Here is a 16,968-nt window from a genome sequence, read left to right as displayed (position 1 = left end):
TAAAGATGGGCTTTTCTTCTAAAAACATGTTTCTGAAAAACACTTGAAAATGGTAAAGATCCAGTGACCAAGAGCAATAGGCCCAGGATAATGACATCATCACAAATGGCCCAGTCTCTTTGGGTGTCCAGAAAATAATAAATCTTTATGGAGAACATAGCTGTGCCTTTCTTGCTTCTAAGGATCCTCTGTTGGTTATATGACAGTACCAAGTGAAGTGAAGACAGCCTGTGTCCTCCAGGCGCCTGGCCACTAGCTTACATATCTCGCTGGGCCTCATGAACTATTCACCAAGACCTCACTTGTAAGATGCAGAACCCCTGGGCCGAGCACGTACAAAGCACCAAGAAGTCAGACAGGTAGATGTGCCATGGCATGTGGCTAGCTGAATTTTTATGGTACAGAATGAAAACTACATATTCAACTGGAGACAGCCTAAAATGTATGAGGCAATAATTGGCAAAATTGAAAACAGGCAACATAATAACAATAGCTGTGTTTCTCTTTTACCAGGATCTGCCAAAATAGGCCAGATTCACACCAAGACCATGAAGTTAAACCAAAACTGTGAAGAGAGCAGCTTGGATCATCATCTAGAAGTACTATACACACCCTCCTAAGAAATTCCACACCAACAACCCCCTGTGCACAGAGATCACCATGATCCCTGGTAAGGAGTTCCCCAACATGCTATCAGCCTATGGCATGTAGCTGATAAAGTGAATTCAGAGAGGTCCTGGGAGCTAGAGTTCTATCAGGTTGCAGGAGGAGAGAGGGGAGGAATAATTGTGTCCCAGATGGAGTGGAAATTTCTGCTTGTGTCATGTGGTGCAGACTCATGTGATGTTTTACTGAAGCAGACTTATGTGACGGTTTGCTGAAGCTGAGCAGTGAGAGGACACGTGATGTTTCAAGAGAGTATAGGTAGGACCCAGCAGACAGGAGTGGGGCACTTGTATAGGTAGCCATGCAATGGTTCGTTGGTCTTGCATCCTCGCTGATCTTCACTTTGTTGAGAAAGGCACAGCTAAAAATGTCTCCTGGCATTCTGGCTGATTCTGGTCGCTCCCATTAACTTGTGCTGATTCAACAGAGGAGGCCTAGCTGTTTCTGCTGCATCCTGCCACCTCTGATGATTCATGTTTTATGACAATTTTTGAGCTAGACTGTTGATATCCTGACACTACTAGAGTGGCACTGCTGGTATTCTGACAATGGAGTTTAGAATCGCCCCAAAGAACTACTTCTAAATAGATCTACATCCAAATGGTCCTATTTACCATCTTTTCTCCCCCACCTTGGAGGGTGGGCTAGAAGAGGGGGGGCTTGAATCATTTGAGAACCCTTACTAAAGTAGGTTTTGAAAAATCTAAGCCTACATCCTGAGGTCTTGGCCCTGAATCAGGAGACTCCTGAGGTAGATCCTGATACCAAGGGAATACAGAAGTTTCTGGATTTCCAGTCTCTCCAGCCTGAAGGTCATTCAGGCTACAGTTGGAATGGATTTCAAAATACCACATGGAGCCATTTGAATATGCTATGTAATGTTTTCAATAAAACTGGGTATAGCTAAGAAAATATTGTTATTGCTTAAATGTGTCACTATACATTGTGAATAGAACAGTTTTGCAGAAGATCAATAAGAAGCTAGAAGACACAGAGAGTACTTCAAATCACTATTTCTGACAGACATCTATACAGAACTCTCCACCTCAGAATGACCAAGACACATTCTTCTCAAGTAGACATGCAGTATTCACCAAGGTACACCATATGCTAGCTTATGTATTAGAGCTCAGGGCTCCTAAAAAGATTGAAATAACACACAAAATGATCTTTGGCTGGATGAAATGACATTAGAAATAAGTAACAAAAAAAACCCATCTACAAATCCAATGCTCTCTGTCCTCCTTGAACACATAAGTGGCCAGTACCCTCTGTCCTCCTTACTGTGTATACCCATACACACAGGCAAATACCCTCATACATAATATTTTTTTAAAGATTTATTTATTTATTATATGTAAGTACATTGTAGCTGTCTTTAGACACTCCAGAAGAGGGAGTCAGATTTGTTATGGGTGGTTGTAAGCCACCATGTGGTGGCTGGGATTTGAACTTAGGACTTCCGGAACAGCAGTCAGCGCTCTTAAACGCTGAGCCATCTCTCCAGCCCCATACATAATATTTTTTAAGAATCTTAGAAGAATATCTAAAAGTCAATGACTTAAACTTCTGTCTCTGGAAATGAGAAAAAGAGCAGATGAAGCCACAATGTCAGGAGGAAAGAAATAAAGATTGTGGTGGAAATAAATGAATCACAGCTTATAAAAAGAGACACAGAGAGAAAAATCAATGAAATCAAAGGTTGGTTCTTTAAAGAGATCAACCAACTTGACATTTTTTTTTAGCTAGAAAAAAAGAGAAAGGTTCAGATACTAGAGCTAGGGATGGAACAGTGAAGCAGTGAGGATTGCTCATCCCAAAGTTCAACACATCATGATATCTGCAGATACGGACAGGCTGATTCTAAGGCCTACACAAAAAGGTAAAAGAGCAGTAGCCAATAGTCTTGAAAAGGGAGAACAGAAAGGAAGGACCAATAATCCTTTGCTCCACAATATCACAGGTGTCAAACTGCCTGTGTATCCATCTGTGATTCCCTCCCATCTGCTTTCAGCATAGCTTCTTCAGGTTCCTACTAGGAATCCAAGCAGACTTGCTGCAGGAAAACATTGCACTTGTAGCATGCCCTGCTTCTTGAAGACACATAGCTTTTTCCCTCTTGTATCTCTAGTACCTAAGAGAATGCCCCAAAGAGAAAGAATCATTAAATATTTTGGATAGATGGGTAGATGATGGATGCTTGGATGGATGGATGGATGGATGGATGGATAGATGGATGGATGAATAGATGGATGGATCGATGGATGGTGGCTTTAGAAGCATTAGCCTTTGTACAATGAATGAGGCAGAGTGATTTTTCTAAATAGGTAACCCCCCCAAAAAACACTCAACTGAAAACCTAGACGACCCTATCTCCAACTCTTCCATGTTCTCCTGTCTCACTAGTGTGATGTCACTCACTACCATCAGCATCAAGTGGAGGATTCATGGGTTGTAATAGGCGAGCATGTAAATGTCTTCTGGGTATAGGTTCTGCTACCCTAGGAGTAAGGGAGTTTGTCTGACCTTGTCCAGGAGTTTTGGTGGAATTAGCCTTTTATTTGTTTTTGTTTTTGTTTTTTTGTTTTTTGTTTGGTTTGTTTGGCTTTTGTTTTTTGTTTTCTTGAGACAGGGTTTCTCTGTGTAGCCCTAGCTGTTCTGGAACTCACTCTGTAGGCCAGGCTGGCTTCGAACTTAGAAATCTGCCTGCCTCTGCCTCCCAAGTGCTGGGATTAAAGGCGTGCGCCACCACTGCCCGGCAAGCCTTTAATTTGTAAAGCCAATTTTGTAGAACCCTTCATTAAATCTTTCAAATCAGCAATGTGTAGGTACAATATCCTGCTTCACTAACATCCTACAGCAACTTGGAGCTCCTTTTGTAAGAAGTTTACACAGTGCCCATCAGGACTCACAGCATGTTTTGGGCAAAGGTACTTTAACAACCCCATCACCCTGCAAAGGTGCCCTAAGCTTCATTTTTTTTCTTTTTGTGGGGGTGGGGCAGTTTGAGACAAGCTGCCTGTTAATAGTCCTGACTGTGTTAGGGAGCTCTCTGAAGACCAGGTTGGTCTCAGACTCACAGAAATCCACCTGCCTCTGCCTCCTGAGTGCTGGGATTAAAGGTGTGGGCCACCACCACCACCCAGCTTAAATTTCATTTTTGCATTACTGACAGAAAAGAACATTGTAGATAGGAGCTCTGGGGTGTCTGGAATTGGACAGGTAGTTGTGTGCATAGCAGAGAAGGCAAGGGAATTTCTTCTGGTCATTAATACTAAGCGAATGTCCCAAAGAGAGAGAATCATTATGGAAGGAAAGCTCGCAGTTCACATCTGAGACTCCATTTCCAAGATATTCTAGTCCAAAATCAGATTCATTCTTGGAGATTTCAACACAGAAAATGGCTTAGTCTAATATCAGAATTTTAAGTCTCTTTTGTTTTTGACCCAGACACTCACTCAAGGCTCTCACTCTGACCTCAGCCATGAGAGATGTGAGCATGACTAATTTCTACACAGTGCCTAGATGCAAGTTTAAAGCCTGCTCACCAGTTCCCAAAACCACACAATGATCTACTTATCATGGCAATGGTGGACTATGTATGATAATTTCTTCCCCTAGGAGTGCTAAAGTACCTTCCTGCCACCATCATGAAAAAAAAAAAAAAACTCCCACAACCAATACCACCACCACCACCACCAAAACCCAATGTCATCATCATCAACAACAAAATGAGCATAATCCTTATTTAGGAAACACAAATCAGAGTCTTTAAGTAAGAAAGTTAGACATTTTCCCACTGATCACCTAGGACTCACGTTTTATTATTCCAGAATTGCCATTGTTAAAGTCATCTATATCTTCAGTCTGCTTTTGGAAGTACCACTTTATAGCAATTCTACAGAGAGTTTTCTTTCAATTACCACAAACAACAACAACAAAAATCCCTTAAAGATTAGTAAAAAACAAAATGAACTTCAATGCAAAATGGGATTAGGATTTATCTTTTCCCTGGTTTGATTTTTCAGTCTGTAAAGACAGAACTGGACCCAGCAGTCGGAGAAGAAACATGGTCTTTTTCTGAGCCTATGAGACCCCTTGGCTGTGGATGTGTCTCTTGAATGGTACAGACCCCCTTACAGGATACTTCTGTATGGACTTGGCTGCTGCCATGGGGGCACATTTTGGGGGGTATTTTATTGTGTTTTGTTTCAGAGCTGGACAGTGAATCTCAGGCCAGGCTCAGGGACTGCAGCACATCCCTAGCTAAATCTACTAGAGAATGTTAGCTACAGCACATACCCTGGACCAGAGGATTTGAGGATCTCACTGTGTGTAGTTGGGGGTCGGGGGACAAGGAAAGCTAATCAGCACACACCAGTGCTCTCCATGCCTGACCAGCTATGTGCCTGTGTACACATTAAAAGGAAATTGAAGTGCCCGGCTCCCTGGGAACTAAAGGGACAGAAGATTAATTAGCACCAGTAGGATCACCCAGACCCATATAAAGGAATGAAGATCTGGAATTCCAGTAACCCTAGCACCACCTTCCTAAATTTCAAGGGATGCTTCCTGCCCCACTTTTAATCCCATTGCCCCTTCTGTGCTAGGCTTTTTTAAAAAAAAAAAATAAGATGGGGTTTTGTATATCCTAGGCTGGTCTCAGTGCAGCTAAGGATGATCCTGAACTTCTGACCTTGTCTCTTGCTCCTGAGTCCATGTACCACAATGCCTAGATCCTTCAAGGAGTGGTAACATTCAGTTCAAATTTAATAGTAAGATTTTTTTTGTTGTTGTTGTGCTGACTTTTTAATTATCTTCTGCTTGTACAAACTGATTTCTACCTGTGAATCAATAAAAATTCATCTTCCAAAAAATGCATAGAATAAATTTAGTGAATCAAGGGAAATACTAAGTACATATGAATCTAAGAGGTTCATAGACATGACAACAATCATAAGAACAAGGCACACGCATGATCTAAGTCTAGAAAACCCTAAGCAGCCCAGCCATGGTTTGAAACTGAAGTGGCCCAGAGGCTCATGTGCTTAAGGTTTGGTCACTGGCTGGAGATGCTACTTTGGAGGTGATAGAACCTTTTCATAGGTAAGGAGGGGCAGAGGGGAGAGGGTTGCAGCACTCACACCTTTGAAGGTTATGCTGTGTCCCTAGTTCTCTCTCTCTCTCTCTCTGTTTCTGTCTCTGTCTATCTCTCCCTCTATCTCTGTTTCTCTGTCTCTGTCTCTCTGTTTCTCTCTGTCTCTCTCTGCCTCTCTGTCTATCTCTCCCTCTATCTCTTTCTCTCTGTCTCTCTCTCATACACACACACACATATACACACACACACACACATCCCAGCCATCTTGTAGTGAATACCTCACTCTATCTCTGCCTCTGTCTCTCTGTGTCTGTCTGTCTGTCTGTCTGTCTGTCTGTCTCTCTCTCTCTCTCTCTCTCTCTCTCTCTCTCTCTCTCTCACACACACACACACACACACACACACACATACACACACACACATACAATCCCAGTCCATCTGTAGTGAACACCTCTGCTGGGCCGCATGCCTGGCCACTGCTATGTTCTATGTTTCCACTTCTGGTAGCAATGGAGCCAGGGACAGTGGACTCAGAGCCAAAAATCAATCCTTCCTTCTTTTGAATTGCTTCCCCCAGGCATCTGACTTGAAGATGAGAGCCTGATGCGCATGCTTCACAGTGAGGGATTCAGGCCAAGCACAAGGTCCTTGGTTCTCCATGTTGTGCTTCCTCCCTTCATGTGGCCAACTCCCAGACAGAGGGAATGGTGTCCAGCTCTGACGAACAGTGTGAGACCCGAGTGACAGGGAAGGGAGAGAAAAGGAAAAGGTTGTGGGATTCTACATCTGACCAGCAGGGAATTCACTTAGGGGGCACAGGGTTAAGCTTAGGGAGGGAGCACTCAGCTCCCCAAACAGCCTGACTCTAGGCTTCAGCCTTTTTCTTTTTGCAGGAATCTGCCTGTGGCTCTAATAAAAACAGCTCAGGTCTGGCCTCCTGGCTCAGTATCAGTCTCCAGGGGATAACTCTGAAAAGTGTGTGCGTGTGTGTGTGTGTGTGTGTGTGTGTGTGTGTGTGTGTGTGTACTAAGTCAATAATACAGGGCATCACTGGGCACTGGCAGAAATGAGTACCATTAGGAAGAGTAACACAGCTTACATGGGACTAAACTTCAACATCCCATTAGTCCTGGATTGATGTTTGGTTTAGAGTTGCCAGGTGCACTGTAGACCATGTTGGAGTCCTTCGGTCTCTATGCAACAGACATCTGTAGTTCCTTCGCACCCTGACTCCAGATGTTGCCAAGCACAATCTAGGAAGCGAAGTCAAATAACAGAATTAAAATCTTCCTGAGAGCTTTTCACCCAGTGTAGAGTGTGTAGAAGGAGAAAGCATTTGCCTTGGTGCTAAGACATGCAAGAACTGAAGACATTTACTGGACTGTGAATTTACACCCCTGGTTATACCAAGAGCCTGGCACATAGCAGGTTCACAGCAAGCTTTCCCTGTGGTCACCAGAGATGTTCTGGGCCAGCCAGGAACCTTCCCCTGGTTCTTTCTCTTGTTAAAAAAGCCTAGGCTATTACTTGTATCCTAAGACTTCCTAACATAACTACTATTCAAAGTGACAGAGGCTAGACCAGCTTCCTGTAACAGGATCTTTAAAAAGTTTCCATTCTACCAATCCAGTTGGAAATGTGGTCAGTGATGCATGCCGGGAAAATAAACGAAGTGAGCTGCAAATGAACTTGGGAGAGTCACATGCAGTTTAATGTAGGAAAGAAGGAAAATTAATATATATTCGTCAGATGACTGTAGTATATGTTCTACATGAATAATCTTTAGTAGAGTATCTGTTGGTTTCTGCTGTTGGGGTGCACTGTGACCCCTGCATTATAAATTAGACTTTAGGAAAGTGTAAGAGCAGAATCATGTGGCAGTTTGCTTTGCTCAGATATAGTCAAGTCCAATGAAAACAGGAAGAAAGAAGAACGGATTTTCAAAGGATAGCGTTCCCCAAGGTGATGTGAATCTGCTGGGTGCTCTACCAGTCTCGGTTTTCCTGTGTCTCAGTGAACTTTAACACCTTGCCCTAAGAACTTCACACACAGCCACTAAACTACTTCATGACTTGACCTCCAAACAGTCATGTGCTAGAAGTAGGCCTCACTGTGGTGGTGACAGGTGGTAGAACCTGGAGACACTGGGGGGCTGGGGACAGGTAATTAGGCCTTCACTAGGAATATTTTGGTTTTCTCTTGGGTGTGCATTCCCTAGCACTCAAAGGTAATTTCTATATATTCCAGTCAGATGGCTATCTGGTTGACCAGCTAGTTGTTTGGTTGATTTCATTTGATTTTTTGTTTGTTTGTTTGGTTGGTTGGTTTTGGAAGGATGTGTGGTGTTGTTTGATTTGGGTTTTGTTTTATTTGGAGTTGTGTTCTGAGAGGGGGTCTCTCTCTATTAGCCCAGGCTAGTCTGGGACTGACTATGTAAACCCCAGCTGACTTCACATTTATTGCGATCCCCAGCCTTCCAAGTACCAATGACAAGCCCAACTTGCTTGTGTCTTGATGCTATCAGGAAGGCTTTCACCAGAACATGCATATGCCAACACCATGGTCTTAAACCTTTAGAACTGGGGCCAGCTGATCTCAACAAAACCACCAGCCTCTGGTACTTTCTCACAGCAGCACAACATAGACTGGCGTACACGCTCTGACCATGCACACAGCCTCCTTCCTCCAGGACAGAAAGGAACAGCAACATAGCCAGATTGATGAAGACGATAGAAAAAAATAATTGAAACAGTTAGGCTTAACAGCATTTGGAGCTGTTTTCAAAAACTTCACAATCAATGGATGCCAGTCATTACTCACCTGTTCTGTCATGGCAGGTGACATGCACCCTTCTCCACTGAACAGGCCACTACTTTGCTGGAAAGAGAAGCCGGATCTGCTGAAGAGTAGAAGAGTCCTGGGGAGTAGGAGGAGGTGCATCATCAAACCCCTAGATGAAGCCACAAGCCTGAGGTGACTGGGGATACAATGGCTTCCTAGTTCTTTCTGATATACAAGTCTGAAATGAATGCTCTGTTTTGACTGGCCCCCAATCTCCACAGTGAAGACTCCTCTTTCTTTGACCACTTCCTTCCTCTCATGTTCTTTTCCTATGGCATCACGTTGATTCATTTTGTGTGCATATATGCATATATATGTGGTAGAGTGCTTCCCATAGCATTCCTGTTGGGGTCAAGGAACAAGTTTAAGAGTTATTTCTCTTCTTTCACAGTGCAGGTACCAGGGGTCAAACTTAAATTATTAGGCTTGGTAGCAAGTCCCTTTACCTGATTTCTCAAATCCCTATCTTAGGATCTGTTTTAGGGGTAACCCAAATCATGGCTCTGATGTTTCTCTTTTAAATACCGCTACACACACTACCACTGGAAACGGGGCCTTGCTCATGTTAGGGACATGCTTCTGCCTCACCCTGAATGTCCCCAGTCCTGACTACTGTCTCACTGTAAACTTAATCTTGTTGATTCAAGAATGAATACTCAGAATGCTTCAAAGATCAAAATCCAGTAACATCTACCAAGTCATCTTTTCAAACCAAACTCTAGGTATGCCCCCTTTGCCACTCATTGGCTTGTAAGGCCTGAAGACAACTGTTGAGTCAAGCAAAAGGCACTGAAAGTCACAAGTCAGAGCCAAGCACTGCCTGTCAGATCTCAAACGGCAATACAAAGTCTTGTAAAGCAGCTCTCAGGTGAGTGCAAAAGGCAGTATGACGCCACTACGAAGGCAGTATGAAGCCGCTTGCAGCCACCGAGTCTTGTACAATCACAGTTGAACCATAATTTTAATGCCAGACATGGCATTTTCAAAGATGCCCTTGATAAGGAGAAGGAAGAGCATTAGGAATGTCAAGCCGCAGCTCTAGTGATTGATTTGGGAACCCCTGCATGTAACACAATTCTCACACTCTTCAAATCAGGGAAGAAAATGCTTCCGAGGCTCACCCTGCCTCCACTAGAGAAATAGATAGATTGTCATCCATGGATGGAAGTCTTTTCTGGGAGACACCACCAATGCTTGGGCTTGAATAGTCTCCCTGGCTCTGTGTTGCCTTTGCAGGGAATCCCTCCTCTGCAGCAGTTCTGAGCATCTTGCCATCTTCCCAGACTGAATTCTGACACCTCTGTACCCTCCCCCACATTAGCTTGATATCCAAATGTGACTAGAAGGTGATCAATGATAGCTCCAATCAAAGCCACCCAGACAGGCCGTGCACTCGCACGGCTCCTTGATATAAAAGGTGTTTTATTTCTCATCCCTTTATTTTTGTCACTGAAAGAATGCTTCCAGTGTGTGGATTAATTAAAGTGTAAACATTAAATATTGATTGACGCATTATCAGCATGGAGCAGCGGCCTCCCGACAGATTGATTCCTGCCGTGATTTATTGTCATATTCGGGGAGTCATCACACTTGATAACCAAGAGGGACCACCTGCCTCGCTCACCATGCCTCCTCCACTCCTTTCTCTTTCTCCAGTCCCTCCTCTTATTCTTCCAGGTGACATCTGAGTTCCAGAAAGTGAAACATCTTCTTCCTACTGTCGAAGGAAGAAAGCCTGTAGCCTGACACTTGTTCTGTGTGTATGCATGCCTGTGGATGTCTCCCAGACAATTCTCAAATCAGTGGATGTGCCTGAACATAGAAATGAACAAGTCTACACTCCACTAAAGGGGATTTCTGGGTAGCAGAGCCTGCTCCTACTGCGCTGTAGACATTATAATATAAAGAAGTGCGTGGCAGCTGCAAAGAGAACAAAATACTACCAAGAAAAAGGAAGGTTCAGCTGTCAGTCTTCTTGCTTCTCTGTGGAACCAGACAGAGGACAGTAACAGGAGAATTCATAGCTACAACTAGCTATATGCCTCTAAAGAGACGAACCCACAGACCACATCTCATCAGCATGACCTACAGGAAATTGCTGTTTTTACAAGTGGAGAAATAATCAAACAGTGACAATTTCATAAGATTCAAAATCATATTTTTAAGCTCCTTCTGAAATAGGGTATCCTGCTCTATTTTCGTTCAGTAAGAAATTGGCACAAGGGCCAATAACAGATCAGTCTGGTGGAGCTTGCATTTTTATTCAACTTTTACATAATTTCCTATGGAAAACCTGCAAGGTACCCAACATCATTTTATCAAAAATCTAACCAACCAAGTTGAACCAAACAAGATTTCAAATGGCCAGCAAGTCAGGGGAACCCCCATCTGAACACCTACCCTCAGAGTGAACCCCCTGTCACCCAGGGCCTGATGCACAGCTGTCAGTGCATGTGGGCTACCAGCCTCGGATGAGCCAAAGACATGGCTTTAAAATCCTCCAGTTTTCTACGTACTTCTCCTTGGTAGCACCCTGACCACAGACAACTCAACAAAGAAGCATTTGCCCTTCTCTCTGAATCCCAGAGTCAGGACCTGGTAAGAGAGCATGGGAAGGCTCGGCTCCAGCCAGGGCCCAGGGAGCTCTGCTCACCATCATGTGAGTGAGAGTCTGGTCTCCAATGATTATCAGAGTCACACTCCAAAACGACTAGAAAAGAAAGCCAGCTTTTTAGAACACACACACACACACACACACACACACACACACACACACTGCCCCTCTACCGCTCCAGCCCTGGAGGCTCTTGCAGATGACTTAGGATCCCGCTTGTCATACTCAAGGCTCCAGGTCCCATCTGTGTTTCTACCATATCATATAAGTCAGGTCACCCAGTGTCTTTCTTTCTTTTACTGCTTTTGAGCTAAAATACCCTGAAAAAAGAAACTTGGAGGAAAAAGGGTCTGTTCTGGCTCACAGTTCAAGAACACACAGTCCAACACAATCAGAAAACAGAACAATGGCTGTTGATGCTCAGCTGCCTTCTCTTTTTTATACAGTTCAGGATCACAGATCAGGAACCGTGTACACATAGTGAGTGGATCTTCCTACCTCAGCTAACCTAATCATAACAATTCCCCCAGAGACTCATCTCCCAGATGATTCTAGATGACAAGTGAGGTTAACTATCCTACCCAGAAAGAACCAGAATGAGCCCTGGGACCACTCCTCATAGGACCACTCCTCAAGCCATGCCTCCTGTCTTCTTCCACTGATTCTGAAAATGCCCTAGATAAAGTAAAGCGGGATTAGCTACTTTCCAGCGGCCACATCTTTACCAAAACTCTATGCTCACCACAGTGGCAGCCATTGATTATAGAAAATGTACTAGCTGCTGACCACATTCAGAAAGTACCCTGCTAGAAACACAACCTGTCATGACCTATCTATGAAAAAGGTTAGGTGAAGATGTCTTTAATTTTGTTTGTTTGTGTGTGTGTGTGTGTGTGTGTGTGTGTGTGTGTATGTGTATGTGTGTTCATCTTTTCTCAGTGTCCTGTTTGATGAGCACTCTGAAGTTATAAGTTACCTTCTGGATATTACTTTAGCGACATCTCAAATGTTCTAGTATGTGGTATCTTCATTTCTAAATGTTTTTTCTCCATATCAACCCAAGAGCTCATTGGAAAGATTATTTGAAACTTATAAGAAAACATGTCTATATCATATTTAGAATAAACACTACCTCCTGTAAATTCTAAAATTATCTGAACCTCCTAAAACTATCCTTTTCAGATCAATCCCATTGCTTTTAAATTCAAAGCAGCAGTAACCTCAACTGACACCGTCTCTTGTGTAAGGCAGATCCAGGGTCAATAGCAGCCTAGATGAGCAGAGTCCACAGTTTGGTTCAGTCAAAGAGCAGAGCAGATACTTCTTAAAGCCTCTGGGGTCCTGACAAGATTCATTTTCCCAACAATATTTTTCTTAATATCTAGCGTATGCTAAGGACTATGTAGGTACTATGGGAAGAATAAATAAGAGAGGCTAAAACCCTTGTCCTTGTGAGCATTTTCTTCTGGAACTGTCTTTCAGTGAGGTCAAATATGGGAACACAGGAGACCTGGGGACAGGGAAGGAACCTGAAGCACAGACGAGTGGCAGGAACAGGCAATACCTGAACCAATGGAGCAGTCCAGGAAATTCTTGCAAGCCTTCCCCACCAACTCATGGGAGAGCCCAAATGATTAAGATGGGGAGCTACACACTGTTCCCTTCTAGAAACCTCCAGCGTCTCTTCCCATGACGCAAGGCCTTCCTCCCTCAGACAACTGCTGGACTCCTTCCATGTACTAAGCAGGTCTACCCAGAATCTCTTTCTACTTTATCCTGACAGGGACATACCCAAGGTTGGCATCTCAGCCTCATAGCCTCAACTCTAAGACAGGCTGGGGCTAATTCTAGGTTCCAGGTGATTTTTTTTCTTTTTTCTTTTTTCTTTTTACTTTGGTTTTCTCCTTGGGAGTAACATTTGAGGAAGACTCTGGAAGTCCCTGCTCTACCATCATCTGCTATCTAAATATACAAAGGTTTGTTTTGCTCCGATTTGGGCTCTCTGGGATTGGGTTCTTAGAGACTAAACATGGGACCTTATCCATGGTAGACAAGTTCCTTACCTGTTTTAGCTAGGGCTTTACTGCTGTGAACAGACACCGTGACCAAGGCAAGTCTTGTAAAGGACAACAGATTTGGGGCTGGCTTACAGGTTCAAAGGTTCAGTCCATTATCAAAGTGGGGGCATGGCAGCATCCAGGCAGGCATGGTGCAGGAGGAGCTGAGAGTTCTACATCTTCATCTGAAGGCTGCTAGCAGAATACTGACCTTCAGGCAGTTAGGATGAGGGTCTTAAAGCCCACACCCACACTGACCCACCTATTCCAACAAAGCCATACCTTCTAATAGTGCCACTCCTTGGGCCAAGGATATAGAAACCATCACATTCCACTGGGCAGCAACCCAAGCCTGTATGTGCAAACCTTCTCTCAACCTTATCACCGTCATAGTCTTTGTCTTCACCATCTCATCAAGAGACAATCGTGGACCGGCTAGCTTTGGTGGTAGATGCCAGTGGTACCAGCATGTGGAAGACAGAGGCAAGAGTATCAAAAGTTTGAAGCCAGCCTAGGCTGGAAAGCAACTCTGTCTCAAAAAAAACAAAAAACAAAAACAAAACAAAACAAAACAAAACAAGCAAACAGACAGCAACAGCAACAATAACAAAAAGAGACACATAACAGACTCTGTGAAACAAAGAATCACCTTCACTGCTCTCATTCTGAGTAGCCAAGGACTATGACAGACATGATGCCACCATTGTATCCTTACATAGGCTACAGTTTAAGAATGGGCACTGAGGAGCAGATCACTGAGGTTTAGTCCACGTGCTGGGTGAGGGTGCTTGCTAGGCATTTTCATTGGTCCTAGGAGAGTCTACACCAGAGCCAAGTACCAATCAGGGCTGAAACATGCCTGTTCCGACACAAGTTCATGGCATCCTGCATCCCAGAGGCTGCGTGTGACTTTTAAGCAGAGTCCCTGAGTATCAAATTTTGACATCTTTGGTGTGCTGTGAGAAAATATCTCATGAGCTTTAAGTCTTGTCTATCATTAAAGAGGAATTCTCTTAGCCTAACACCTGACCCACAACACACACAGGGTGATGTGAGATCTATCTTCAAAGGTTTCTCCATTTTTCCTCTCAATTTCACCTCAATAAAAGAACACATTTTCCCAAACAATGGAAGTGTTATTAAAGTGACCCTCAAGCTGGTACACTCTTACAAGAAAACAATGAGAACAACAGCATCTCATTTCTGACCTGGGAAGACGGGATGGAGACAGAAGCATTCTGCTCTTTGCTTCCAGTGGGATCTTGAGTCCTGTCCAGATGGCTCATGGATGATCTTGGCCAGAAGACGTGGGACCTTGAGAGATTTACTCATGCAGATAATGCAGCCATCACTCTGGGACAGTGGTTCCTGCATTTCCAGAGGAATGTCTCTGACATCCACATGTCACTTCCCTGTGGATATATTTCAGACTAACATACTGTGAGACAAAGTGTGGCTGAATTTATTAAAAAGATTCCTGGGAGGCACAATAGATAACAGGCTCTGTTATCTCACATGGGGGCCAAGGCCCTTCAATACCCACATTAATTCAGAGACAAAGAGTTGCAAGAATGTCATGCCTGTGTGGCCAAGGATCCTAGAGTCCTGCCAGGACTGGGGTCAGAGGAGAGAGCGCAGAGGCCCTTTGTCTGGAAGCCCAATTGAGCTGTGTGGAACAATCCCTGCAAAAAAGTTGCTGCAGCAGCAAATACTGTTCCATTTATGAATGTCCAGAGCAAATTATCATCTATAAGGATGAGCATCTGTTGTTTAATTAAGAGGCGCCTCGCCTCAGGGGGCTGGAGAGATGGGTCAGTGCTTAAGAGTAGTGACTGCTCTTCCAGAGGACCTGGGTTTAATTCCCAGCACCCACATGGCAGCTCATGGCTGTCTGTAACTCCAGGATCAGACCCCTTCACACAGAGATGCATGTAGGCAAAACACCAATGTACACTCAATGAATAGATAGATAGATAGATAGATAGATAGATAGATAGGAGAGAGATTATATATTTTTTAAAAATTAGAGACAGCTCACCAACCACACAAACAGCATATCCCCAGCACGCTCGCTTGAACCTGCCTAATATAAAAGTTTACCTGGTGTTCTAAAAATAAAGATCTGGAAGAAAAAACCTTTATTGTTTCTTCTTATGAATTAGTTTTCCATTTTTTTTTTAATCAACACATACAAGCAACCCCCCATATGCTGGTGTATTATTTTCTAAAATTATATATGAGTTTAGAAAAGTTTGAAAAAAATTAGTTTTGAAGTTGGTTAAATGCTTACCATTCAAATCAGGCTATTCCTAAAAATAATTCCTTTAAGTTAAATATCTTTGGTAATAAAGGCAAATTAGGGAACAATAAATTATAACTTCTAGGCTGACCGGTGACTAATTATAGATATTATAATTAAGTCCAGTTTCCTACACAAGGCATTTATCTTAATAATCATCCCATCCATTAGCATATCTTAAAAGGGTTTCACAAAGCAGGCTGTGGCACTTGAAGAGACATCTGAGCTCCTCCCTAGGCTATGAAAGGGTATAAAATCAAAAGAGTCGAAATTGCTTTAAAAAGAAGTTTAGGTTAAATATAAGTTGAAATATTCAGATTATAGTCATAAAACCCTAACTTAAAAATATTTATTCTAACTACCCTCTCCGACCAGCCACATGAAGGAGATTTGACATTCCTAAAATCTACAATTTCCACAAATCTGTTCAATGTAGTTTTAACCCTGACACATCAAGGAGAAGTGCAGTTCGGACAGGAACTTTACTGGGGACTCTTGGGTTTTTCTGGAAGTCCTGACCTTGTTCTGTGACAATTGCAAGTAGGACTGATGGTTGACAGTAGCAGTGTTGGCAGAGTGATCCCCTGTCCCCTTTAAAAGCTGAGTGACTTCCCTGGCCTGCAGGCAGCTGAGCTCTTGGGATTACATACAAGGCAGGGAGAGCCCAGAGCATGTCTGCTTTCTCTGGGGCTTCTTTCTGCCAGCCTGCTGTAAGAGTTTTCACATCTTAGATGAACTGGGAAGGTCAAAGATACTTTGAAAAATCTTCGGAGAAGGCCCAAGGTGTTCCTTGAGCAACTCCGTGCTACATAGCCCACAGGAGCATCCACCTCCCACAGGAGTGTCCATCTCTGGGGAGTCTCCGGGATGAGCAGTTAAGCCTTTTGATACAGCTAGCTGGTGATTCAGCTCTGGATACTCCTCAGCTGTCTCCAATGATTGTCCAAGGCACATGGACAAGCTGCACCAGCAAAGGTACTAGGAAGGTCAGACTGCAATAGAGCATGCCCTGATTTTATCCGGGAGATTGAAGCACAAATCACCTTGAGTTCGATTTGGCACAGGGTTATAAAATGCACTTGCAATCACTGACAGCGTGTAAGATCAGGCCCAAGCACGGGACACTGCATTTTATATCCCTGGTAGAGTTTTCCCTAATACAGCCATAAATCAGCCCAGAAAGCAGGTACTTGGTCCATGTTAACAGATAGGGAGAAACATGGGGGCATTAGGAAGGAAATGTTCTTGGAACTTGGGGCAAGCTTAAAACTTTGTATCAAAGCCACCCTAAGTTCCCCTCAGGAGACAGACCACAGTGGGGCCTTTAAAGGAGGCCAGAGAGGAGCATGAACCACAGGTTCGCCAGTAAGTAGGTAGCACAGGCAGGCCAAAC

At 43.6% G+C, this 16,968-nt stretch overlaps 1 long non-coding RNA gene across 1 annotated transcript; it reads right to left on the bottom strand.

Annotated features, from left to right (window-relative positions):
* Positions 1–5,543: 5,543 nt before the first annotated feature.
* Positions 5,544–16,304, bottom strand: LOC116067904. Its single transcript, XR_004109333.1, has 3 exons — positions 14,485–16,304; positions 8,585–8,947; positions 5,544–7,017 (listed from the first exon to the last, which is right to left on the bottom strand). It is a non-coding gene; the product is annotated as an uncharacterized LOC116067904 (long non-coding RNA).
* Between the last annotated feature and the right edge of the window lie 664 nt (positions 16,305–16,968).

Source organism: Mastomys coucha, unplaced genomic scaffold, assembly GCF_008632895.1.
Source record: "Mastomys coucha isolate ucsf_1 unplaced genomic scaffold, UCSF_Mcou_1 pScaffold22, whole genome shotgun sequence".
In the NCBI taxonomy this organism is placed as follows: Eukaryota; Metazoa; Chordata; class Mammalia; order Rodentia; family Muridae; genus Mastomys; species Mastomys coucha.
Note: the sequence above shows the minus strand (reverse complement) of the source record. Positions and strands in the feature narration are given on the sequence as shown.